The sequence below is a fragment of the Pan paniscus genome, chromosome 12 (assembly GCF_029289425.2).
Source record: "Pan paniscus chromosome 12, NHGRI_mPanPan1-v2.0_pri, whole genome shotgun sequence".
NCBI lineage: Eukaryota > Metazoa > Chordata > Mammalia > Primates > Hominidae > Pan > Pan paniscus.
Window position 1 is genome coordinate 110,456,987 of NC_073261.2, and position 26,219 is coordinate 110,483,205.

A 26,219-nucleotide genomic window follows, 5' to 3' on the forward strand; every position below is an offset into this window, starting at 1 on the left:
AGCTCCTCTGCCTCAAACCTGGAGACACATTGAAGTCATTTGGAAAGTGTGAGAAAACACTGATGTTCCAGTGTCACTCCCCACCGCCCCCACCCCAGAGATCCTCATATAATTGGCCGGAGAGGCTGCCTGGTCTTTGAGACACTTAAAAGCTCCCCAGGTGATTCCAATAGGCTGCCTTGTTTGAGAACCACTGATTTAGACCAGTGCTTCTCAAACTTAATGTGCAAATAGATGCAGGCAATCTTGTTAAAATGCAGATTCTGACACAGCAAGATGGGCCTGAGAATCTTCATTTCTAACTAGCCCCTGGTAACACCGCTGCTGCTGGTCCTGGGACCACCATTTGAGTAGCGAGGCTCTCTGAGGCTTAATGCCCAAAGGCAATTCAGCTGGCCTCAGCAATGTGCCTGCATGCAGCGGTGATATTCCAAATCCGAAGGGAAGGGTACGTGTGGGGGCACCAAGTGCTCAGAATGGATGTAGCGGCCACAGGTCTGAAGGCTCTGCTGCCCCTGGTGTGAGTTAACTTAGTTGTGGGTGGGGAAGATGTTAGGGGGAGGGCTGGGCAGTCAAGGCCACAGGGGGTGCCTGGGAGAGGTGGGGACAGCAGCCTGTTTACCCACCTCCCTGTTGTAAGAGCTGGCATCGAATACCGGTGTCTACCAGCTGGCTGTCCCCCCACCCACGGCCTGCACCCAAGGCCGAGGAACAGCCAAGAAGGCCTGGCGAGCAGCATCCTACGGAGAGGACAGCGAGGAGGCCGCCTTGGCAGGAGCTGCCTGCTGGATAAACATTGTTCTGTTTTTTTCTTTTTTCTCTTCAAACAAGCCCTTCTCAGCACTGGCCACATCACCCTAAACAAGGCCTCTCAGTGCTGTTGACACAAAGGCAGGGATGGTGTCATTCCAGCCCAGAGATAAAACTCGGATCCTCCCACAGTGGTGGGCACTTCCTCTCGGGAAGAACACCAGTGAATCAGGAAATTCAGCAAGCTGGGTCTAAGCCCTGCCCTCAGGCTAGGCTCAGGTTTTTTGTTGGTTTGGGTGGATCTCTTCCTCCCCAAAGCTCTGCTTGTTTCATGTGCCTGGTCAGCAGATATGTCAGCCCCAGACAATGGCCTCTTTCTGCAGACAATGGTCAGCATGAGGAATGTCACAGGAGGGCAGGGCTTGGGGAGGGACAATCCCGCTTTCAGAAGTCAGTGGCCGAGTGGGTGCTGCAGGGAGGGTCCTGCTGTCACCAGGGCAGCCTCCTCAAAGGCACCATTTATAGGACCTGCAGCCCCAGAAAAGTGGAAGCTTTGGGCAGCAGCGGAATCAGAGAGCAGCTCCCTCGCCCGCTGCTCCCGGCAGACTCGCCCTGCCTGCTTTATCGGCCTCCCGAGGCTCCTGCAACCACAATTCCTACCATGCAGACTTTGTTTAATGAAAAAACAAATAGTTACCCCCAAATTAGACCGAGGCCTGCTGTTCCCTCAGCCGCCCCTCCTGCAGTACTCAGCCTGTGCCTCATTGGCCGGCTCTCCAGAAAAGAAAGGGCTTATTCATCCCCAAAGGTGGAAACTCGCCTTCTCCCAGGGAAATTGTGTAACCGTTTTGTAGTGGAACCGACCACAGGCCTCAAGGTCTTTTGCAAAAAGAAAAACAGATAAGGGGGCGGTGGCGGGAGCCAATGCTGGCTGTCTTAGATTTGCTCATTGCAGAATGATTTTCTGACAGAGATCATAGGCCCACAAGTCACATCAGCTGGTCCCTGGATTTCAAGGATCCTCACTGTGATTGGAAAATTAAGTGATGGCCATGCATGCATGCATTTATTCATTCATTCCTCCAGCACAATGTATGGCACGTAATAGATGCTTAGTAAACATGTGTTGAATGAATGAAATGTTTTGTAATATCTGATTCTATCTCTCCATGCTCAGAAAACCTTCAACAGCTCCCTATTGCCTATATTATCAATTTAATCTCTCTTAGCATAGCTTACCACTTGTAACTGGACCCTCAAATACCTCTCCAACCCTACAACCTCCACATGCTCCCAATCCCACCCCTCCAACACGCACATATGCTGCCTACTGTTTCTTGAACCAAACCATTGTTGTGTGAGCCTCTAGGCCTTAGTCCCAGCTGTCTCTTAACCTCAAGGCCCTTTCCAAGCTTCTTGTAGGGATCTGGTGAGTTCCTTTCCCATGAGACTCAAGCCAGTGTTTACTCCTCCTCTTAAAAGCCATCGCTAAATACAAAAAATTAGCCGGGCGTGGTGGGGAGCGCCTGTAGTCTCAGCTACTCAGGAGGCTGAGGCAGGAGAATGGCGTGAACCCGGGAGGCGGAGCTTGCAGTGAGCTGAGATCAAGCCACTGCACTCCAGCCTGGGGGACAGAGCGAGACTCCATCTCAAAAAAAAAAAAAAGCCATCGCCAAAGTGTCAGGCTCCACAGCCTCACTCTTATTCATGGCCCTATCATGACACTTGCCACTCTTCCTTCTATCTTCCTGTTGCGACCATGCTGTGCACTTCTTGAGAGTGAGAACTGAGTCTGACTTACCTCCATATGCCCAGTGGGGGCCCAGGGTCCAGTCCATCATAGATCCTCAGTAACTACAGAGACCAACTAGTCCTGGTTTGCCCAGGACATTCCTTGTCTTAGCACTGAAAGTCCCATATCCCGGGACACCCTTAGTCCTAGACAAACTGGAACTGTTTGTCCTCATATCAGTAAATGAGTAGTGAATGAATAATGCCTAGGTCTCTATTCATTAGTTCATTCACTTAACACACATGTACTAAAAATCTGTGAGCCAGGTCCCATGCTCATACAGTTAGAGGGTGTTTCTAAACAGCTTCATGGCCCAGCATTGCAAAAAGACAGCTCTTTGGGGTTGAGTTAGCCTTAAGTCCATGGGGCACCTTTCCTAGATCCCTGTTTATCTCCTCCGCTATCTCTTCCAGTATCCACACCACGTTGTTTACAATGCATCTGTTGACATGTGCCTTATCTCCCTGGATTTGCTCTGGGCCTCCCTGGGTCTACTGCCCTCAGAAAGGACGAGCCCTCTAGCCTGACAGAGGAATTCCTAGCTAAGGTTTTATAAGTCAAAAGACCCACACTGGAGCTTGGGTCCCAGGGCAGCCCCCAGCCCTGGGCCCTCAGAACGAGAGCGATTGCAGCCAGGACGCATGTGTCTGCCCAGCCGTCCTCAGACCCTGGGGCTGCTTGGACCCATCTGTTTCCCAGTTCTAGGTCAAATCAAGCTGAGAAAGGATCAGGCTTCATTTGACCTGAGATGACTGGAGCATCTGGCTGCTCCCTCTACCTCCCCCACCCTGGCGAGATGAGCCTAAGTCCCCCATCCCCCTCGGTGGGCTCTCGGAGACGCCATCTTTTCCCTGGTGATTTCAGGGCTTCTGGGAAGTGTGACCCAATAGAGGCCACAAAGACAGACACATGTGGCTTGAATCCCAGCTCAACTACTTAGCTGAGTGGCTCTAGGTAAGTTCCTTAACCTCTCCATGCTGTCTCATTTAAGCAAGGATATTGATAATGCTCACTTTGCAACATTGTTATAAAGACTATAGAAGATTTACCAGGTGTCCAGCTCCCTGTCCAGCGCACAGTAGGCGCTCCAACAAGCAAACAGAATCAACAACCATTTGCAGTTAATTCATTCAGCACCTTAGAACCAGGCCTGTACCTTTTGGCATCTCGCTCTGCTGACCAAAGAAGGGCTAGTATCACTCACCAAGTCCTTCCTTATTTAAGATGTGCTCCCCTCTAAGAGGAAGGCCCAAGCTGCAGAAGCTGCTTCTAACCAAGATGATGAATAAAAGTTGTTCCTTTAAATTGGAAAGTTCCTAAGAATCTTTGGTTAACAAAGGACAAGAAAAACAAATATTAACAGATGGATTTCTTTTTAATCCGTGCGCTAAAACTGCACAATAGAAATGTTGAAAGTCTGCAACTGTTGATTTGAAAGCCCGGCATGAAGGTAAATACGAGGCACCTTGATATGTGACCATTTGGAGGTCACACTTCGAAGAAGCTATAGTCAAAAAGCCCTCTCCTTCCGCATGTTGAAATGATTTTCTTTCATCAAAAAAGCAACTGCCTGGCTCTCCAGGAAGCAGAGCCTGTGAGTTGTGCGCATAATGGACAGTCACCCTTTTAAAATACACATGAATTTAACCAACCTGCTCCATCCACGTTGCCTCCACTGCCTTTGCCTGTCATCTGGACAATCCTTAGCTCACCTTTCAGTTTCCACCTTTCCATATAATCTTAATGTCCCTATTTATTTCTTGCTTGTTTCTATGAACACTTTTTTTATTACATCAAAATTAATAGATTTGCACCACAAGAAGTCAGCACTACTGAACAGCAAAACTATGATATTTTTGGAAAGCCCCTCTAAGTTTTGCCTTGTTTCTCAGCAGTAGCCCTGAATTAATTACTTTAGGGAAATCTTTTGATCACAACTTTGCATGTATGTGTCTGGACTCACATACATTTAAGAATGTGCTGTGCATGAGCACACCCAGGCACATAAAAAGGATGAATATCCTAATGGTCAAGTCATTGTACAGCAGATGTGACATAGGCAACTCTGCACATCAATAGCAGGTTGCTTTCTATTATATTCTATCTTTTTAAAAGTCAGGTTGGAGAAACACTGGAAATTAATTGGGATAGCCATAAAGACAACATTTGAAACATTACTGCACATGCCATACCCATTTTTCCCAATTAGTCTTTTGAAATATATGCTTTTATTCCTAATTTCTGAGTAATTGTCCACTTTGGAACTCCTACAAAGTGGGTAGGTATTTAAGAACCATGATGACCTATGACCTTTGACCCAAGGTGATCTTTACTGGGGGGACCCGTGAAAGATTGATTTGAGCAGAGCTGAGTTAGACAAACAAGCCATTCACATAACTCCAAATCTGGAGGCAAATCAGGTAAAAATGTGAGCAACCTTTGTGGCCTGGAATTTCCTGTCCCCATAGTTAGAAATTAGGACAATACTCCTAGGTTCGGCAAGTATTGATGAAGAAGTTTCTATATCTTCTTCAAATAGCCCCGTAGAATGATCCAATAGGGCATCTAGGTCCCGTCAATGGCTGAGCTGCTTTCCTGCCAAATACCTTTGAAAAGGAACCCAAAGGGGTGCCTTTCACATAATTTAGAGCAACAACTCTTAATATTTCCATCACAAGCACTCCTTTAAAAAAAAAATCTTTTCTCCAAAGAGCCCAGTTTTGGGGAGACTCTATTAAACAAACTACACTAACTTGTTTTCCAAATTTTCTGTCATCAAAACACAGGAAATTGCATGAAAGCTTCTGATGGAGTTGAGGTCACTGGAGCTGCCACATGGTGAGGACATGATTACAACCAGAGAAAAACTGGTCAGTGCTTTGTGCCCCGGTGAGGCTGAGTAAAGGCTTTTTTTTTTTTTTTTTTTTAGATGAAGTCTCTCTCTGTCTCCCAGGCTGGAGTGCAGTGGCACAATCTTGGCTCACTGCAACTTCTGCCTCCTAAGTTCAAGCAATTCTCCTGCCTCAGCCTTCTGAGTAGCTGGGACTACAGGTGCGCACCACCACACCCAGCTAATTTTTTGTATTTTAGTAGAGACAGGGTTTCAACATGTTGCCCAGGCTGGTCTCAAACTCCTGAGCTCAGGCAATCTGCCCGTCTCAGCCTCCCAAAGTGCTAGGATTATAGGTGTGAGCCACTGCGCCCAGCCTAAGGCATGATTTTAGCTACCTTGGGGCAAAATGTTTAACTGTCAATGATCATTCCAGAAGCCTTGGCATGGAGGAGCCCAGGCTGGGAACCCCTAACCCTGAAGCTTCATCGCCTCCATTTCTAAGCCCATGTCATGAGAACAAGGTGGCAGAGAAGGAGGGTGTAAGAGCCAGATGGAGGCTTTGTTTGTTTTCCCTAAAGTGTTATTTATTGTTAAACAAAGGAAAAAATTTGACATTAATGAAAATTTTAAAACAGAGAAGCATCAATAGTAATCCTGTGACCAACGTTTTAATTTTCTTCTACAATGTCTCCAAGCTTTATCCACATGTACACCCTATCTGTGGATTCCATACTTGTGAATTCACCTACTTGCTAAAATGTATTTATAACTCCAAAATCAATACTTGTGGCACTTCTTGGTCGTCCACAGACATGCACAAAGTGGCGGAAATTTTGAGTAGTTCCACACTTATGTTCCCAGCGGAGTTTGAACAGGACAAGTTCTGCCTCCTTGTTTCAGCTCACATACTGTAAATGAGCATCCCTTTCACAGACTATTTAGTGCCCACGTTTTTTGCATTTTTGTGCTTTCTTTTGGAAATCCGTCTGTTTTAAATGGCTCCTAAGCATAGTGCTGAAGTGTTGTCTAGTGTTTCTGAGTGCAAGGAGGCTGGGATGTGCCTTACAGAGAGAATATGTGTTAGATGAGCTTCATTTCAACATGACTTCAAGGGCTATTGGCCATGAGTTTCATTTTAGTGAATCAACAAGATTCTGTCTTTGGATAGAAGCCTGCATAAAATAAAGTCATGAATTAATCAACTAACAAAACATTATAACCAGAGGCTCTCAGGACTCTGTGTTCCTCCTGGAGGCAATGGTTCAGCATTCACTAATTCAGTGTTCATGGCGATATGGTTTGGCTGTGTCCCCACTGAATCTCATCTTGAATTGTAGGTCCCATAATCCCCATGTGTTGTGGGAGGGACAAGGTGGAGATAATTGAATCATGGGTGCAGTTTATCCCATCCTGTTCTCGTGATAGTGTGTTAGCTCTCATGAGATCTGATGGTTTAATAAGGGGCTTCCTCCTTCACTGGGCACTCATTCTTCTCATTCCTGCTGACATGTGAAGAAGAACATGTTTGCTTCCCCTTCTGCCATAATTGTACATTTCTTGAGGCCTCCCCAGCCCTGCAGAACTGTAAATCAATTAAACCTCTTTTCTTTATAAATTACCTAGTCTAGGGTATGTCTTTATTAGCAGAATGAAAACAGACTAATACAGTAAATTGGTACTCAGAATGGGGCACTGCTGTAAAGATACCCAAAAATGTGGATAACGGGCTGAAGTTGGAACAATTTGGAGGGCTCAGAAGACAGGAAAATGTGGGAAAGTCTGGAATTCTCTAGAGACTTGGAGGGCTCAGAAGACAGGAAGATGCGGGAAAGTTTAGAACTTCCTAGAGACTTGAATGGCTTTGACCAAAATGCTGATAGTGATATGAACAATGACGTCCAGGCTGAGGTGGTCTCAGACGGAGATGAGGAACTTGTTGGGGACTGGAGTAAAGGTCACTTTTGCTATGCAAAGGGACTGGCTGCATTTTGCCCCTGCCCTAGAGATCTGTGGAACTTTGAACTTGAATTTAGACTATGTGGCAGAAGAAATTTCTAAGTGGAAAAGTGTTCAAGAAGCAGAGCATAGAAGTTTGGAAAATTTGCAGCCTGATGATGTGACAGAAAAGAAAAATCCATTTTCTGGGGAGAAATTCAAGCTGGCTGCAGAAATTTGCATAAGTAATGAGAAGCCAAATGTTAATCACTAAGACAATGCGGAAAATGTCTCCAGGGCATGTCAGAGATCTTCACTGCGGCCCCTCCCATCACAAGCCTGGAGGCCTAGGAGGAAAAAATGGTTTTCTGGGCTAGGCCCAGGGCCCCTCTGCTCTATGCAGCCTCGGGACATGATGCCCTAAGTCCCAGCTGCTTCAGCTCCAGCCATGGCTAAAAGGAGCCAACATACAGCACAGGCCATTGACTCAGAGGGTGCAGGCCCCAAGCATTGGTAGCTTACATGTGGTGTAGAGCCTGTGGGTACACAGAAGTCAAGAATGGAGGTTTCAGAACCTCCACCTAGATTTCAGAAGATGCGTGGAACTTCCTTTCATGTCTGGGCAGAAGTTTGTTGCAGGGGCGGAGCCCTCACGTAGAACCTCTGCTAGTAGGGCAGTGCAGAAGGAAAATGTGGGGTCATAGCCCCCACAGAGTCCCCACTAGAGCAACTGCCTAGTGGAGCTGTGAGAAGACAGCTACAGTCCTCCAGACCCCAGAATGGTAGATCCACCAACAACTTTCACTATGCTCCTGAAAAAGCCACAGGCACTGAACACCAGCCCATGAAAGCAGCTGGGAGGGGGGATGTACCCTGCAAAGCCACAGGGGCAGAGCTGCCCAAAGCCATGGGAGCTCACCCCTTGCATCAGCATAACCTGGATGTGAGACATCCAGGAGATCATTTTGGAACTTTAAGTTTAATGACTGCACTATTGGATTTCATACTTGCAAGGGGCCTGTAACTCCTTTGTTTGGGCCAATTTCTCCCACTTGAAATGGGTGTATTTATCCAATGCCTGTACTCCCATTGTATCTAGTAAGTAACTAACTTGCTTTTGATTTTACAGGCTCACAGGAAGAAGGGCCCAGATGAGACTTTGGGCTTGGACTTTTGAGTTAATGCTGGAATGAGTTAAGCTTTGGGGGATGGTTGGAAGGGGATAATTGTGTTTTGAATCATGAGGACAAGATATTTGGGAGGGACCAGGGGCAAAATGATAGGGTTTGGCTGTTTCCCCACCCAATCTCACCTTAATTATAGTTCCCATTATCCCCACATGTCCTGGGAGGGACCAGGTGGAGATAATTAAATCATAGGGGCAGTTTCCCCCATCTTGTTCTTGTGATAGTGAGTTAGTTCTCACAAGAGCTGATGTTTTTATAAGGGGCTTCCCCCTTTGCTGGGCACTCATTCTTCTCCTTCCTGCTGCCATGTGAAGAAGGATATGTTTGCTTCTTCTGCCATGATTGTAAGTTTCCTGAGGCATTCCCAGCCCTGCAGAACTGTGAGTCAATTAAACCTCTTTCCTTTATAAGTTACTTAGTCTCAGGTATGTCTTTGTTAGTAATGTAAGAACAGACTAATAAACTTATAAAACATAACTATTGTGAATAACGAAGCTTAATTGTACTTAGAATTTCTTTTCCTGCTTATTTCAGTTAATATATGATAAGCAATTGTCAGTGTTGCCATACATGAATACTCCTTTGAGTGGACAAGCCATCGTCTACTTTACTATTCCCTTGTTGTTGGGCCTCCAGGTTATTTCCAACGTTTCAATTTTATAGACGAGGCTGCAAAAAGAATCTTCATGGATATAGTGTGTGAGCTCCACAAAGACACCTATTATCTACAAGTCTGCAGCCTCAGAGCATATTTCAGTGCTTGACATATAGTTTATCTCAATAAATGTTTATCAAGTGAGTGAATGACATAAGTTTGGACAATGATGATCAGGGGCAGTCAGTCCAACAGGTAAGACTCTTGGTAGGTGTTCAATAAATGTCTGTCCCTTGATGCCTGAACATCTACTGATTACCACCTGCTATGTCTCTGTAGCTAATACTGTGCCTGCATCTTTACTTTCATTATATTGTTTAATCCCCACTACCTTTGGAGGTAAATTTTATTAGCCTCATTTTACCAGTAAAGAAATTAAGATTTATATAAGTCATCTGTGAACAGTCATGCAGCTGACTAGAGCCCCTGCTGTGACTGTAGCTCAGCTCTTGGTGATTTCAAATACTCTGCTTTTTCTACTGCACCAGGCTGGAGCCATCTGCGGTCCTAAGCCTTGCTGGCACAGCTCCTGTGGTCACCAGATCAGAGGAAGCAGGATCAGCCAGCCTCCTACAAAGGCCATTGGGACACATAATCCCTAAGGCTCTGCTTTCTCCTCCCCTCCCCATAATTCTCCCACCTGAATTCCTCTTTTCTCCTATAATCACACATGCCTGACATGATGGCTGTTTCTTTTCTCTGGTCCTGGGCTCTGCCTCTATGGAGGTAATTGGCAGGCACTCAGCCTTCAATACCTTGTCCCAGGTTAACTGAAACTCACACCTGACTTGACTGTGATGTGGGGATGGATGCAATGATGCAAGGAGGGCAGAGGCTATTGGATTCCAGAAGCTTTTCAAGGTGGGGGATTTGATCTCCTCTTTTGATTTGAATGGATCTGAGTTGGCGGTGGGGATGTGAGCAATGTTGGGCCTTTCTTGACATTTATAAAAAACGAGGTAAAGATGGAAATGAGGTTTATTTCCTCTACATTTCAGAAACACAGGGATCATCTTGACTGGTATCCCCTCAGGGAGGGGATGTCTGATATTAGGCATAAACCCTCAGCTTTGAGATCATTAACAGCAGACCTCAGACATGCTGGTTGCTCCTAAAACCAGGGCCAGCAGCTTCTTGCAAAGTCAGAGGCACACTTGTTGGCTTGTCGATAACCCTTCTCATCTGCTATTTTGCAAAGCACTTAAACTGCCATCATGGTCTCAGTCTTACAATGCCATCAGGGAGGAAGAGAGAAGATGGTGTTTCCTCCTCTGGGAATGTCCTTCTCCTCTTACCTGCCTGAGGCACTCCCACTTCTCTTTTGGAACCCAGGACTAGTGTTTTCTTTCTTGGAAGACTTCTCAGTCAGAATTCCCCAGAAGTAGTCACAGAACCCCCTTTGCCCACACTGCACCTGATAGGTTCGTTGTACCCAATATCATATCCTAAAAACATAGGCTTGTATGTCTGTCTCTCTTGAGGGCAAAAGTTGCATCCCATCTAACTCTGGTCCCAAGTGCCTATATAGTGTCTGTCACATAGAAGGTATTCTGAAAGCATTGAATGACCAAGTGGGAGAAGATAAAGATCAACTTCTTTAAAAGAAGTTGCAATGCCTTCTTGCCCTTTTTATTATATATATATATTAGAGCTAGGGTCTCACTCTATAGCCTAGGCTGGAGTGCAGTGATACAATCATAGCTCACAGTAACCTCAAATTCCTAGGCTCAAGTGATCCTCACACCCCAGCCTCCTGAGTAGCTAGGACTATAGGCACATAACACCATGCCCAGTTAATTCTTTTTTTAACTTTTTGTAGAGATGAGGGTCTTGCTATGTTGCCCAAGCTGGTCTCAAACTCCTGGCCCCAAGCATTGGGATTATAGGCATGAGCCACTGTGCCCAGCCCCTTACCCATTTGTTTAAGTACCCGAAAAATTCAGTGTTATTTTTGAAACATAGAGTCTTTGAAGGGGAAATTAGGTCTAAGTTATCCTTTCATGCAAGAGTCCTCTTGTTAACATCTCAGAAAAAATAATTGTTCAGTATCTCCCTGGACATCCCCATTAATGGTGAGCTGGGGGGATTTTTCATCAATCCTAACTTTCTTTAGGAATCTGCCTTCATCATCACTTACAGCCCCTGAGACTCTGGAAGATGGAACAACAATTATAATAATAACACTCATGGTTTGTCCATAATAATGTTTATCATAGCAGCTAACATTTATTGAGAACTTATGTGCCAGGCACTGTTCTTGGTGGTTTACTTATTTGATCCTCATATTGACCCTCTGAGGTGATGCGATTATTATCCTCATTTTATAGACAAGACATTTGAGGACCAGAGAGGTAAAATAACTCACCTAAGGTCACACAGCTAATAAAGTGCAGAGCTAGGATCAGAACCCAGATGGTGTAGCTCCAGAACCCACCTCCTAACTACCATGTCTGCTACCCTTTGGAAATGAATGAATGGTGTGTCTTAATGCACCAGATCCAATCATAGCCCTTTTCCATACACCAGCTCACTTACCACTGGGGAGAGTCCTGTGACATAGACAAGCGAATACCCCCATTTTACGGAAGACCAACCTGGGAGATAAGCCACACACCACATCCCTCACATGGTACAGGCTCCACGTACCATAACTGGACCAGGATAGCACCAAGGACATTGCCTCCTGAATAAGGATGCTGTGACTCAGAAAATGCTTATTTCTCTCTATGCCGAAATTCAATTTCTACAAATTCATTTTGGATCTATCAGTACACACCTAGAATGCCCAAGAGGTCTCTTGCCTGTTTCCCCACTCTGGGCCTCAGTTTCCTCAACTATAAAACACAAAGATCCTCTCTTACCCTGGCATAGCGTTGAATTTTTAGCTGAGGTCTAGGGAAGAGGAGGAGGGAAGAGGGGGAGCAAGAGGAGGAAGAGGATGGAGGTCATCGCTTCCCAGGGAAGTCATTCAGCAGCAGGATCCTGTATTTTAGAAATGGGCCAAATGAGGAGAACCTAGAAAGAGTAGCAAAAGCAAAACCAAGAGAAAGCTACCAGTCTCCTAGTGATGTCCTCAAGACTCTGTTTTCTGTTTCTAACTTAGAAGGTAAAAAATACGCAGTAGAACATCACCCTTCTTAGATATTCTAATAGTAACCTGGCCTAGCTTCATTTTCAGGCAGTGGAAGGGGCTGGTGCAGACATACATATCTTAAAATCCCTCAAATGGGCTGGGCGCCATGGCTCATGCCTGTAATCCCAGCATTTTGGAAGGCCAAGGCAGGCAGATTGCCTGAGGTGAGGAGTTTGAAACCAGCCTGACCAACACGGTGAAACCCTGTTTCTACTAAAAATACAAAAATTAGCCAGGCAACTTGGCATCTGCCTGTAATCCCAGCTACTAGGGAGACTGAGGCAGGAGAATCGCTTGAACCCAGGAGGCAGAGGTTGTAGTGAGCCAAGATCGCACCATTGCACTCCAGCCTGGGCAACAAGAGCGAAACTCCATGTCAAACACAACAGAACAAAACAAAAAAACCTCTCAAATGAGCGATTCTAACACTCTCCTCCCACCCTCACCTCACCCCACCCCGTGCTCCCGCTCTCCAAGGCTCCTTCGCCAGCTGCCCTAAGATTAATTGTCCAAAAGAACACCAGGTGGGGACCCAGTGGGCGTGTCCCATTGACAAGCCATTTTGCAAGAGTTGAGGCTTGAAAGTCCACCTGGAGAGCAGGTGGGGCCAGCTGCTCTCGGGACAAACTGCTGCACCTGCTGGGCGGGCTCCCCAATGCCACAGCCCTGGACAGCAGTGAAGAATCAGCTCTTTGTGAGTTGACTTGTGGTTTGGGCTTCTTCCACCACAGCTCAAGTCAGCACCATGGGCCATGCAGTCTACACTGCTGGGGCACCCCGTGTGCACAGGTCACATGGCATGAGGCCCCTCAGCTTAGGGTAAACTAAAGGCAAAATGAGAGGCTGCCCCCTACTTGGTGGCCATTGGGGGAACCTGTGCATTCTCTCCCAAAAGGGAAAAACGAGGAGGTGAGACACTGGGGCCCTCTGCCACTCGCCACTCATGCTAAGGAAGGAGCCAGGCTTACCTGACTGTGAGGCAGGCTGAGTGGCTCGGCCCTCCGGGGGCCTGCCTGGCCAGCTAGGGTGGTCTATCTACCCACGCACCTGTAGGATGAGCATTCAAAGGTCAGGGCCTGGCCCACCTGCTGCACATAGAACGGGAGCTTCATCCCTCATGCTTCCAACAAATGGGCTAGACTGGGTGAGGCAGAAACCAAGGGAAAACAGTACAGCTCGGTGACCCCCGGCACTTCCTCGGGCAGGTTGTCTCAAAGTATAAACTTGGAAGGTGGGGGATGAGGAAGCCAGGCTCCAGCAACGCCACCGTCATCAGCAGCAAAGCTGAGACCGAACCTCCGTCTGCTGGCTTCTGTGTCTGCTGTTCAGCTGGCCTCAACTCAGAGGGAATCATAGGGTATAAGCAGAACCATGGCTTCTGTGATAACGTCAGGGAGAAAAGCCTGGCCCAAATGTGCCTGCCCATCCCAAACTCAGCACGCTCTGCAGGGGGAGCCTGGGCTTAGGACACACACCCTCTTCCTATACCATCGAAGGAAGGGATCTGGTACAAAGGACAGATCACCCACCCTGACAGGAAAGGGTCCTAGTGCAGTATGACCACTTCTCCTCTCAGGGCCTTGTTTATCTGTAAAACAAGGATGAGACAACAGCAAAGACATGGCATCAACCCAGGTGCCCATCAATGGTAAATTGGATAAAGAAAATGTGATACACATACACCATGGAATAGTATGCATCTGTAAAAAGGAATGAAATCATGTCCTTTGCAGCAATATGGATACAGCTGGAGGCCATTATCCTAAGAGAATTAATACAGGAACAGAAAACCAAGTACCCCGTATTCTCACTTATAAGTGGGAGCTAAACATTGAGTACACATGGACATAAAAATAGGAACAATAGACACTGGAGGATACAAGGGGTGAGAGGGAGGGAGGAGGGCAAGGGTTGAAAAAAAACTACTAGAGGCCGGGTATGGTGGCTCACGCCTGTGATCCCAGCACTTTGGGAGGCCAAGACGGGAGGATCACGAGGTCAGGAGATCGAGACCATCCTGGCTAAAGCGGTGAAACCCCATCTCTACTAAAAATACAAAAAATTAGCCAGGTATGGTGGCGGGCCCCTGTAGTCCCAGCTACTCGGGAGGCTGAGGCAGGAGAATGACGTGAACCCGGGAGGCGGAGCTTGCAGTGAGCCGAGATCGTGCCACTGCACTCCAGCCTGGGTGACAGAGCAAGACTCCATCTCAAAAAAACAAAAAAACTACCAGAGTGACGGATTCATTTGTACTCCAAACTTCAGCCTCACACAATATACCTTTGCAACAAATCTGCACATGTACCACCTGATTCTAAAATAAAAATTGAAAGTGGAAAAAGAAAAGTGGGGAGGAGGCGAGAATACCTGGTTAAATGAAACAATTTGCAAACCCTAATGTGAAGAATATTGACCACCATCAGAGGGAATCAGGTCTGGGAGTTCTGGGCCTGGCCTGGCCTTCCTCGGACCCTCTGTCCTGGGAACCCTGCAAGGCCTGCAAGTGTATATCATCGTGCTTTCTAGATCTGGGGCCCCAGGCATTGCTGGACCCATGGTGGGTGCTCACTCTGAGCTGGTGAGGGGAGAACTCAGTTCCATTTATGAAACTGGCAGGTCTCAGTGTGGCCTCTCTCCTCTCCCACCTGCCAGCTGCTATGCAGGCAAGGCTTGTTAAGACTTTCAGAACTCTGCAAGGGCAAAAGTACAGACACTATGTTGCATATGTGAGGCTGGAGACCTTCATTTCCCATTTAGAAAAGCTGACGTTGAGCACTCCCATTGGGAGGAACGAGGAGCCAGCTAGAGCTTTCTCCCAACTAAAACTGCTGCCAACCAGAGAAGAGAGTTCCCTGAGGACCAAGAGAGAGTGCACGGGGCTCAGGTGAGCTCCTGGGCATTGCTGTTTAGCCAGGCCGGGAAATAGAAAGAGGGGGGTGTAGGGGCTCCAGCCCTCAGAATCTGCAATTGTCTCTTGCCCCACTCCCTCACAGATGTGGCAGGCAGAGATAAATGAACAGCAATCAACAATGAAACTTCCACTTTCTAATGAACTTGGTGAAGTGCACCTTCTATTTTTAACTGGCCCAATTTCTCAGTCACATCACATGACTCCTATTGTCTTGTCTGAGAATTATGAACAAGAAAGAGAGTGAGAAATTGGGCCATATTTTCTAGTGCAGTAAGGTGATGAACTCTCTAGTCGCATGTATATTTCCTCTTCCATTTGCAATTTGCTAAGTAACCTTAGAGAAAAAATGCGCCTTTTTACAACTTTGGTGCTCTATTTAAAGAAACTAAGAGCCATAAAATGACCTTATTGAGGTCACATATAAAGTTCTGAGCTAAATAAGAAATTGCTTTGGAAAATATGTCAATGTTCTAGGTTCATTTAACTTTGGGAGTTGCAGAAACTACTTTGCTGTGGAGGTTGGGTGGGTTTATCCTAATTGTTTCCAGTTCATGTAAAATTTCATCTTATATTGGGTAGCACTCTAGGATACTAGGAAGGTTTTTGGTTTTTTTTTTTTTGAGACAGAGTCTTACTCTGTCACCAGGGCTGGTGTGCAATGGCGCAATCTCGGCTCACTGCAACCTCCACCTCCCGGGTTCAAGTGATTCTCCTGCCTTAGCCTCCCAAGTAGCTGGGATTACAGGTATGCGCCACCATGCCCAGCTAATTTTTGTATTTTTAGTAGAGACGGGGTTTCACCATGTTGGCCAGGCTGGTCTCGAACTCTTGACCTCAGGTGATCCACCTGCGTCTACCTCCCTACGTGTTGGGATTACAGGCGTGAGCCACCATGCCCAGCGATAGTGGGAAGGTTCTTGAGGTAAGCTGGGAATGAAACATTGCTCTGTTTTTTTCTACCCATGTTACCTGGCTTGGGCAATTTTCTCAACCTATATATGCTTCGCATTTCCCCTCCTATCTTTCCCTCAGTCTCTATGTGTGACATTTTTCAGGGCAATTGTCAATTTCTTAAAGACAGTATATAACTCATAGCTTCCTTCCCTGAGATAAGGGGAGGAGATTGTTGTCTCTTACCTGTTATATATGAAAGCCAAGGCAGTTCCTAAAAATTCATCAATTTGGACAAATCAGCTTCACTGCCCTCGACTCTGAATTATCCAAGTTCAATATATCCTAGACATGTGAAATCTGAATAACCTTGTTAGGAAGTTTGGTATGTGTTAGGAAACGATCACTTTGGCACATTAAATAGTCCCTCATTCTGGATCTACTATGTTTAAACCCACACTTCTCAAACTGTGTGATGAGGTACCCTGAGGCCCACAGCAAACTCACAAGAGCACTAAAGAGCTGGGTTTTTTTCCATTTTGTTTTGTTTTGTTGAGACAGTTTCGCCCTTGTTGCCCAGGCTGGAGTGCAGTGGTGCGATCTCAGCCCACTGCAACCCCTACCTCCTGGGTTCAAGCGATTCTCCTGCCTCAGCCTCCCAAGTAGCTGGGATACAGGCATGGACCACCATGCCCAGCTAATTTTGTATTTTTAGTAGAGATGGGGTTCACCATGTTGGCCAGGCTGGTCTTGAACTCCCGACCTCAGGTGATCCACTCATCTCAGACTCCCAAAATGCTGGGATTACAGGCATGAGCCACCATGCCCAACCTGAAGAGTATTTTAAATGTAGAAGCCATACCCAACACCCACAGGGCAACACACAGCTCTGAGCTCCAGGCTGCTCACCGTTTCAGCATTAGATTGTGCTGCATCCCTTTCAAGGACATCATATCCTTGCAAAGCTGAGTTTGAGGTGGTTGCAGGGATAACAGGCACGTGCAGTGTGAAAACCAATGTGGAACGGGCGGTGAAGGTGGTAGTGGCCCATCAGATTCCAAGATCTGAGAAGGTGCATAGTGCCCAACTGGCTCACACATCCTATGAGTTGTAGTTATTTGTGAAAGAAATAAAGACAGTACTTTTTCTTTCCATTTATCAGTATTATTTCAAATACCTACTAATTCATTAGGAGATACTTTATATATATATAATATATAAAATATATATATATTATATATATATTATATATATATATATAAAACCACTTAAACAGAACAGTTACGTATTTTTTTGGCCTAGGAGCACCATGATCCAAAAAGTCTGGGAAACCTGTGGCTTAAGCCTACAACCCTAGGAGGTAGTCTTTCAGCCTCTTACATATTAGAACACGAGCTTAAGGATTTTGAATATTGTTTTAGGATGTATTTTCCCAAAAAGGCCTCAGCGATACTTCTGGTTCCATGTGTGTTTCTAGAACCTTGCCACTCCTCTCATCAAAAGATTGAGTTTAGGGCTATTTATATTCTTTATTGCCTTTGTAATCTGGATTCTGCCTCTGCCATTTCACTGGCATCAAGGATGCTCAGTCAACCATGACTGCTCGCTCTATATGCCCATCACCTTTCCCAAGCCTTACTCTCTTTGAGATGTCTATGACACCTGGAACCGTAGCCACCCTCTCCGAATCTCTTCCCCTCTGCTCTGGGCCTGCATGCTCTTGCTTCTGTCTTCCCAAACCTGGCTGTTCTTTGCCTATTGCTTTGAGTGGCTTCTCTGCTTAGCTCCTAAACATAGTGATTTCTGACAGCTCAGTCCAAATACATCCCACTCATCTCTCTCCCCAAAACTGAGCTTCCATCCCTGACTTGCCTCGAGCTGATAATGGGTGATTCTCCCAAAAACTCACACTTGAAATCCCCAGGCACCTTTTGCTCCTCTTTCTCCTTTGCCCCAATCACAATCCAGTCACTAACCCTAATGAATCTTCCTTGAAAGTGTCTCTTGAATTCATCCATTCCTCTTTAATTTTTTCTGTTCCCCTAAAGCAGTCCCCTATTATCTTCAGACTTGACTATGACAAGCCAACATTGAAGGTATTCATATATTTGTTAAATAATTATGCTAACCCCTAGGTAGTCTCCTGGACTTCAGTTTCTCTCCCTCTAATTACTGCTGCCACCAAAGTGATCTTTCCAAAATACCACTTTAATCATGTCATACGACTACTTAGAATAGTTTGATGGTTAATATTGAGTGTCAACTTGATTGGATTGAAGGATGCAAAGTATCGTTCCTGGGTGTGTCTGTGAGGGTGTTACCAAAGGAGATTAACATTTCAGTCAGTGGACTGGGAGAGGCAGTCCCACCCTCGATCTGGGTGGGCAGCATCTAATCAGCTGCCAGCGCAGCTAGAATAAACAGGCAGGAGAAGATGGAAAGAGCAGACTTGCTGAGTCTTCCGGCCTTCATCTTTCTCCTCTGCTGGATGCTTCCTGCCCTTGAACATCAGACTCCAAGTTCTTCAGCTTTTGGACTCTTGGACTTTACACCAGTGGTTTTCCAGGGGCTCTCAGGCCTTCGCCACAGACTGAAGGTTGCACTGTCGGCTTCCCTACTTTTGAGGTTTTGGGACTCAGACTGGCTTCCTTGTTCCTCAGCTTCCAGATGGCCTATTGTGGGACTTCACCTTGTGATCGTGTGAGTCAACACTATTTAATAAACTCCTCTTCATATATACTTCAATCCTATTAGTTCTGTGCCTCTAGAGAACCCTAATACAAATAGTAATATTCAAAAAAAATAGTAATATACAAAAAGCAACAAGAAAATGACACATATTGATGATTCTTTCATTTGGAAATTTAGCATAAGGGTGTCATACGCTCTACATTACAATGTTTGGAGTTTTTGCCTTACTCATGCATTACTTTTATAATCAGAAAAATTGTTTAAAGGTATTATCATAAAAACAAAACAAAAAAAAGATTGAGTTTAATTTCCCTCCCCTTGGAACATGAGGCAGGTTTAGTGACTTGCTTCTAATGAATGCTATCTAATACCAATGTGCAGAAGTGACACTGTGTGACTTTCAAGAATAGACTGAAAAAGTGTTCCAACTTTATGTTCTGTCTTGGGACGCTCACCCTTGGAACCCAGCCACCATGCTGTGAGGAAGCCCAAGCAACCCACATGGAGAGTCCACACACTGAAGTCCATGTGGAGAGGAACCGAGACCTCCAGCCAACAGCCAGCATTCACCACCAGGCATGTGACGCAGCAAGCCTTCAGTGATCTCAGTCCCCAAACTTTGAGTCTCATAGCTAAGGCCTCAGACATCAGGGAGCAAAAATAAGCCATCCCCCATGTGCCCTGAAAAAGAGGTGGGGGCAGAGGGGACAATGGAAGGAGCATGGACATAGAAAGATCTGGGTTCAAATCCTGTGTCTGCCTCATATTAGTTTTGGTACCTTACATAAGTCACTTACTTCTAAACCTTGGTTTCCTCATCTCTTATGAACTGAGATGTTGCAGAGCTCAGAGCAAGGTCCCCAGCATAAAGTCTGAGACATAGTAGGTGCTTAATAAAGTATAAGTGAGCTCATCTGACAGCCCATCCAATCTTCAGACAGTTTTAATTGTTAGAAACGCTTTCTTCTGTGTGGATGAAGTGAATTCTGCCTGCCTGGAATGCCCACCACAGACTCAGTCTTTCCCTGGCAAGGAGGGACGGGGGAGGACCACCTCTCCTCCCTCAGCAGCCTTCAGACACCACTCCTTCCTGCCTCCACCCTCTGCCTGGTCCCTTTCCTACTCCCCACCAGGAGGCTTCTGAAGATGCAGAGGGCCCGTGTGTCGCTGGTGAGCCTGGACACATTGAAAGCCTTGTTTGCATGATAACTCCTCTTTGAGTCAGTTCAGCTGCTTCCGTCAATACAGCCCTCAGATAAGATGCTGTAACTCAGAATGTCTGGCTCAAAAGCAAACTGCTACAACTGAATCATACATGCTGCGTTAAAGTCCACCCCCTTCTCTCCCATGCCTGGCCTCGCCACTGCACAAACAGAAGCCGAAGGGAAAGGTCCAATTATTCCATGGAGATTTAGCTACTGTATTGACAAAACTCAGCGTTAATTCCCAGAAAGCATTCAAGCCCTGAGGTGGGGGTGGGGGCGGAGGGAGGCAGGGAGAGAGGAAGAGCTGGCTATATAACTGGGTGAGAGTCATAGCCGCTTTTCAGCTGAGTCTGACCTAGTTTAATGAAATCAGGTCATCTGTGAGCTCTTCATTACCCTCAGACTAAACAGGACCCAACAGAGCAGCCAATGTCCCTGGCCTTTCAGAATTCTGCTCATTCGCATTATGACATTTTGATGTTGGGTCTTAATGCATGTTGACTTAGTGGCCTGGCCCCTCCAAAGGTAGTAAACAGCCTGGGTAAAGGCTGGGAAGTAAACAAGAGGGCTGATTTAAAAACCACACACACAAAGGCAGTGTAAATACCCCAGGTCCCTAGCCTGCATCCTCAGGGAAACCAGCAGACAAAAGGCGTGGAGTGTCCGCGACCATTATGGCTGATGGATGGATGGAACTCACCTATTATCCTCCTGCCTTCTCACATGGAACTCGCAGCTTCAGCAGATCTTCAGGGCAGGGGGCGGGATTGGAAGGAAATGAAATTGTCAATTTAGGGACAGTATGGAAGATTCAAGGGCAAATTGCTCCCCAGCAACAATTGTAGAGGACAGGGACAGTTAACCCCCTTGAGACTGTCCTATGGGCTGGTGATGGCTTTATTTGATCTGCTGCCCAGTCTGCATTGTCCTGAAACCAAAGCCTGTGGTCAGGGAGGCTGAAAATGATCCTTCTTCTCCCGGTGGATGCTCATTAATTGAATGAATTTTACGGAAGTAGATGATATCTGTGGGTTCCCTGCTCCTATCAGACAGCCAGACTATCAGGCTCAGAAAGGGCAGAGTACCGTATCAGTGCTAAACACCATGTAGGTGCTTCAGTGCATAGGTGTCTCAAGGACTCTATTTGGCGTGTGCTGGTGGTAGAAGCAGTATTTTTAACTCAAGATAAATTTACCAATGGGCCCAGGCTGGTGAGGGCTGAGAATCACAGGAGGCAGGAGGGAATTCTTATGTACACTGACTGCTCTTTGCAGTCCTTAGACAGGTGTGGGGTCTAGAGTCTCACAATCTGATGAATTTGGTCTGGGTTTAACTAATGATGTGTTGGCTTCTGCCTCTCAAGCAATGGCACAAGGTCGAAAAATTCCCTCACCTTCCCTTCTCAAAAAAACCTCCTTGCCAGTTACCTAATTTAAGTACCCAGTCCCTGTTCAGAGATATGTGAGGACTGCACAAGTGTGGACTGGGAGGAATAAAACATTAATTGTGGGTGACCACAGGCAAGAGGTGTCCCTTCTATAGGTTTTAGTTTTTCCATGTGTAAGATAAGGAGGTTTAATCACATAATCTCTAAGGGCTTTCTAGGAAGGGCATTCTAATTCTAAGGCGAATGCGATTCATCTTGAAGCGAATCTCTGCCTCCCCCACCCCAGGTAGCAGACGTGCCCTAACCAAGCCATTTCTCTGGGCCTCCGAAGGATCCACTGCTGACCTTGACTTCCTTAATCCCAGGCTCCGACACTGATCTGCTCACTCTCAACCCCCTCATCTGATACCAGCATTTGGCCTACATCTATTGTTTCCTTTAAATGATTAGTAAACATGGTTGAACAGAGCAGAAAACCAGTTTCCTTCCCAAGGGCAAGGGACTACAAGCTGGTCTCTTCTGTCCCTCTCCTCAGCCAAGGGAACAAAGTCTGACATCCAGACTTTGATTCTCCGTGGAGGGAAGCAGGACCCCGACAGCAGAATGTCAGCTAAGACTCTACTTTAGCCTGTCTCTACTATCTAATCAGGAAAATGGCAGGATCCAGCCTGTCTCTACTATCTAATCAAGAAAATGGCAGGATCCAGTTTCCCATTGTGTTGGCATTGATAATATGTATTGAGTGACAGTGTCTGCAGTGAGACTATTGATTTGAAAGACAGTTTAAGAATTGACTAGTATTCATAATCCCAGCACTTTGGGAGGCTGAGGTGGGCAGATCACTTTAGCTCAGTAGTTCAAGACCAGCCTGGGCAACATGGCAAAATGCCCATCTCTACAAAAAAATACAAAAATTAGCCAGGCGTGGTGGCATGTACCTGTAGTCCCAACTACTCAGGAGGCTGAGGTAGGAGGATCGCTTGAGCCCAGGAGGCAGAGGTTGCAGTGAGCAGAGATCATGCCACTACACTCCAGCCTTGGTTACAGAGCCAGACCCTGTCTCAGAAAAGTAAATAAATAAAATAAATAAAATAATAAAAAAAGAATTGACCAGGATTCCAGGGCTTAGAATTCCAGAATGGTAATTACCTCCACATGCATCCTAATTTATAGGAACGCCAGAGAGCTTGATGGCTTATAAGTTTCAGCCAGTCAAAGCTGAGAGCCTAAAAGAACATCTCTAATCAGAGTACCGGAAAAGCACAATGCCAAAAGAAAACCTACAGAAGGTTGGTCAAGTGATTCCCAAACATTTAGTCACAAAACCTTTTTTAGCAACAAAAGCCTACATGAAAACCAAATACATAAAACGGGACTAAGTGGAACTGTTCAGGTGAAGCTGAGCAAGGACCCAGAGCCCTACCTCCCTTTCCCTCATTCCACCCCTCCCCAAACCCTTAAGGCCCTAGGCACCCCATGGAACCTCAAGAGTTTGAAGAGCAAAGACCTACTCCCACCTCCTCAATTTATAGATGAAGAAACCAATGTCTAAAAAAATGAAACAACTCGACAGATTCCGTGTGAGTCAGAGCCAGAGAGGCATTGGATTTTCATCTCAGCCCCAAGTGATGCTAGCTCACCACCACATAAGTGCCTGCTTTTCTTTTTTCTTTTGTTTTTTTTTGTTTTTGTTTTTGTTTTTTTTTTGAGATGGAGTCTTGTTCTGTCACCAGGCTGGAGTGCAGTGGTGCGATCTTGGCTCACTGCACCTCCACCTCCCAGGTTCAAGCAATTCCCCTGCCTCAGCCTCCCAAGTAGCTGGGACTACAGGTGCCCACCACCATGCCCAGCTAATTTTTTGTATTTTAGTAGAGGCAGGGTTTCACAATGTTGGCCAGGACGGTCTTGATCTCCTGACCTTGTGATCTGCTCGCCTCGGCCTCCCAAAGTGCTGGGATTACAGGCGTGAGCCACCACACCCGGCCAAGTGCCTGCTTTTCAATGATGCCCTAACCAATCTTCATTGCTTCCTTCCATTCAGAAGCTAATTTTAAAAGTGTCCTTTATTAGAATTGAAATAAAGTTTCAGCTACAGTAAGACGAAAAGGCACAACATTGGGGGTGGAAAGAAGCTGACCTGGAATTAGGGGGACGTGCTATTACTTTAAGTCATTTTCTTTTCTGGAAATTATCATTCTCATCTGTGAACTGCGGGGTGGTATTGCGAAGTGGAAGACACCAACATCAGCAATTTCAAGGTTTATGCAAATTTTAAATCTAAACGTCATAAATTAAATTCCCAAAGTCATCTCCTCTGTATTCTCTTGTAAATTCCTATGAATTAGACGACACAGCTAAAATAGAAAACTTAATAGAAAGATCAGAAAATAAGGAATCTTCAAATATCCTTTTTTTTAAAATAACAGAGTTGGAACATAGGAAAGAAAAGATGAAATATCAGGATCAATCCAGAATATCTAACATCTGACTAATGCTAATTACAGAAAGATAAAACAGAGAGGAGAAATTATCAAAGACATAATCATTATTTTTGAAAAAATTTTCTAGAAGGAAAGAACACGAGTTCCAGGATTGAAAGTATACAGGAAAAAAAATGATGAGAAAACAGCCATAGAAAGTTATATCAGAGTAAAATTTCAACTCATTGGGATAAGGAAAAAATTTAAAGCCTCTATGGAAAAAAATTAAAATTCTCTTCCAAGGATTGGATCAAAATGGCATCAGACTTCTCAACAGCAACACAGAATATTAGAAAACAAAGAAGCCACACCTTCAAAATTCTAAAAGTAATTTTAACATAGACCACTATACCCAACCAAACTAGCCAAATAATGTGAAGATAGAAGAAAGGAAATTTTAGTTAAGCAAGAACTCACAAGTTTTATGTTCTGTGCACCATTTCTTAGGAAGCTGGAATAGGTTATGCTCCATCAAAACAATAGATTAAACAATAAGCAAGCAAGCAAGCTAGGAACAGACCAGCTGTCCTAGTATGTTAGGGCCTTGATAACAAAATGCCTTAGACTGGTAAGTTATAAACAATAGAAATTTGTTGCTCACAGTTCTGGAGGCTGAGAAGTCCAAGATCAAGGTACCAACAGACTCAATGGGTGGTAAGGTCCCATTGCTCATAGATGGTGCCTTCTATGTATACTTACATGGTGAAAGGGACAAACTAGCTCCTTTGGACCTTTTATAAGGGCACTAATCCCATTCCTGAGAGCTCTGCCCTCATGATCTAATCACCTGCTAAGGGCCCCACTTCTTAACCCCATTGTATTGGGAATTAGATTTCAACATACAAGTTATGGAGGGACACAAACATTCAGAACACAGCAACTGCCAAAGCAGGAAGGCTATAATCAATCATCAATTGTGTGGCCTAAACGAGATAGGCCAGTTCAGGCTGTAGCATACAACTACAGAGGCTCTCTTCTTGTTACATGTCCATTGTGGGTTGGCTACAGCTCTGCTCCATGTCCTCTTTACCCCAGATCTGACTTGACGCAGCATTCTCTATCTGAAACATTGACAACTGTCATAGCAGAAAATAAAAGAGACCATGATAAACCATTTCCTGGTTCTAAAGTTCCTTCTCCAGAGTGATACACACTACTTACACTTCTACTTACATTTCATTGGCCGAAGCAAATTACGTGACAAAGCCAGGTATCAATGGGACACAGAAATATAATCCCCATGCAAGAAGGTGCAGTGAATGTGTTTAACAAGCAGTCTACCACATCCCAGGATGACAGCTGCATATTAGGCTCAAAAAACAGTCATTCAGAACCGGAGCAGAAGATGGAGCACTACGGGAGGGAGTTTTACAGGTGGGAAAATGCAACTGGCAGATTATCTGCTTTATATAAGCACTGGCAAAAGAAAATGATTAACAAGCTTAATTAAACAGAAAAATATGTACGTAGTACTATTCAAGTCAAAAGAGAAAAAAATGAAAAAATTATTAGCTCCAAAAGAAACAAAAATATTCTATTTAAAAAGGGAGGTACTCATACAGTACTTGGTTCTTCAGTGAACAATATTTTCATAGTAAAAATGTAAATACTATCAATTTAACTTCAAATTGTAAAGTGAGCATTACGGGGAGAATAGAAAGAGAGAAATTGAAGGGAATAGTTATGAGAGATTGAACTCCTCAAGTCTACTCAAGTCGTGTGATGGTTAACTATTCTTTCCTGGATTCTAGTTCTGTAATATCTCACTCTGTATTCTGGTGCTCCATCAGGAATCTGTAATACAGCCAGGCACAGTGGCACATGCCTGTAATTCCAACACTTTAGGAGGCCAAGGTGGGAGGATTGCTCTAGCCTAGGAGTTTGACATCAGCCTGGGCAACATAGCAAAACCCGTCTCTTCAAAAAATTTAAAAAATAAAAAACTTAGCCCTTCATGGTGGCATGCACCTGTGGTCCCAACTATTCCGGAGGCTGAGGCAGGAGGATCACTTGTGTCCAAGAGGTCAAGGCTGCAGTGAGCCATGATTGTACCACCACACTCCAGCCTGGGTGACAGAGCAAGACTCTGTCTCAAAAAACAAAAAGAATCAGTAACACATGTAATCCACCAGCAGCGCACCTGCAGTCAATATGCACAATGCCTGGCATTAATAAACCTAAAAATACCAATAGAAGCATGTAGAAAATGGAAAAACCAACTTAAAGTGCAAAAATGTGTTGCCTTTAAGGAGGTGGGGAGGGATAGAGCAGGGGAGTAGAGTATGGGTCATAAATAAATAATGTTTTTTCTTAAATGATTAATTTTCAAGGCATCCAGACATCATAAACAGAACCTGACATTATAACCA

The 26,219-nt window shown here is 45.3% G+C and overlaps 1 long non-coding RNA gene across 1 annotated transcript in view; it reads right to left on the bottom strand.

Moving 5' to 3' along the window:
• Window positions 1–20,934, bottom strand: part of LOC130541241 (uncharacterized) — a 35,392-nt gene extending 14,458 nt beyond the window's left edge. The window contains exon 1 of the long non-coding RNA XR_008955286.1: window positions 20,684–20,934. This is a non-coding gene — a long non-coding RNA (uncharacterized LOC130541241). The remainder of the gene's footprint in view (window positions 1–20,683) is intronic.
• Window positions 20,935–26,219: the final 5,285 nt, after the last annotated feature.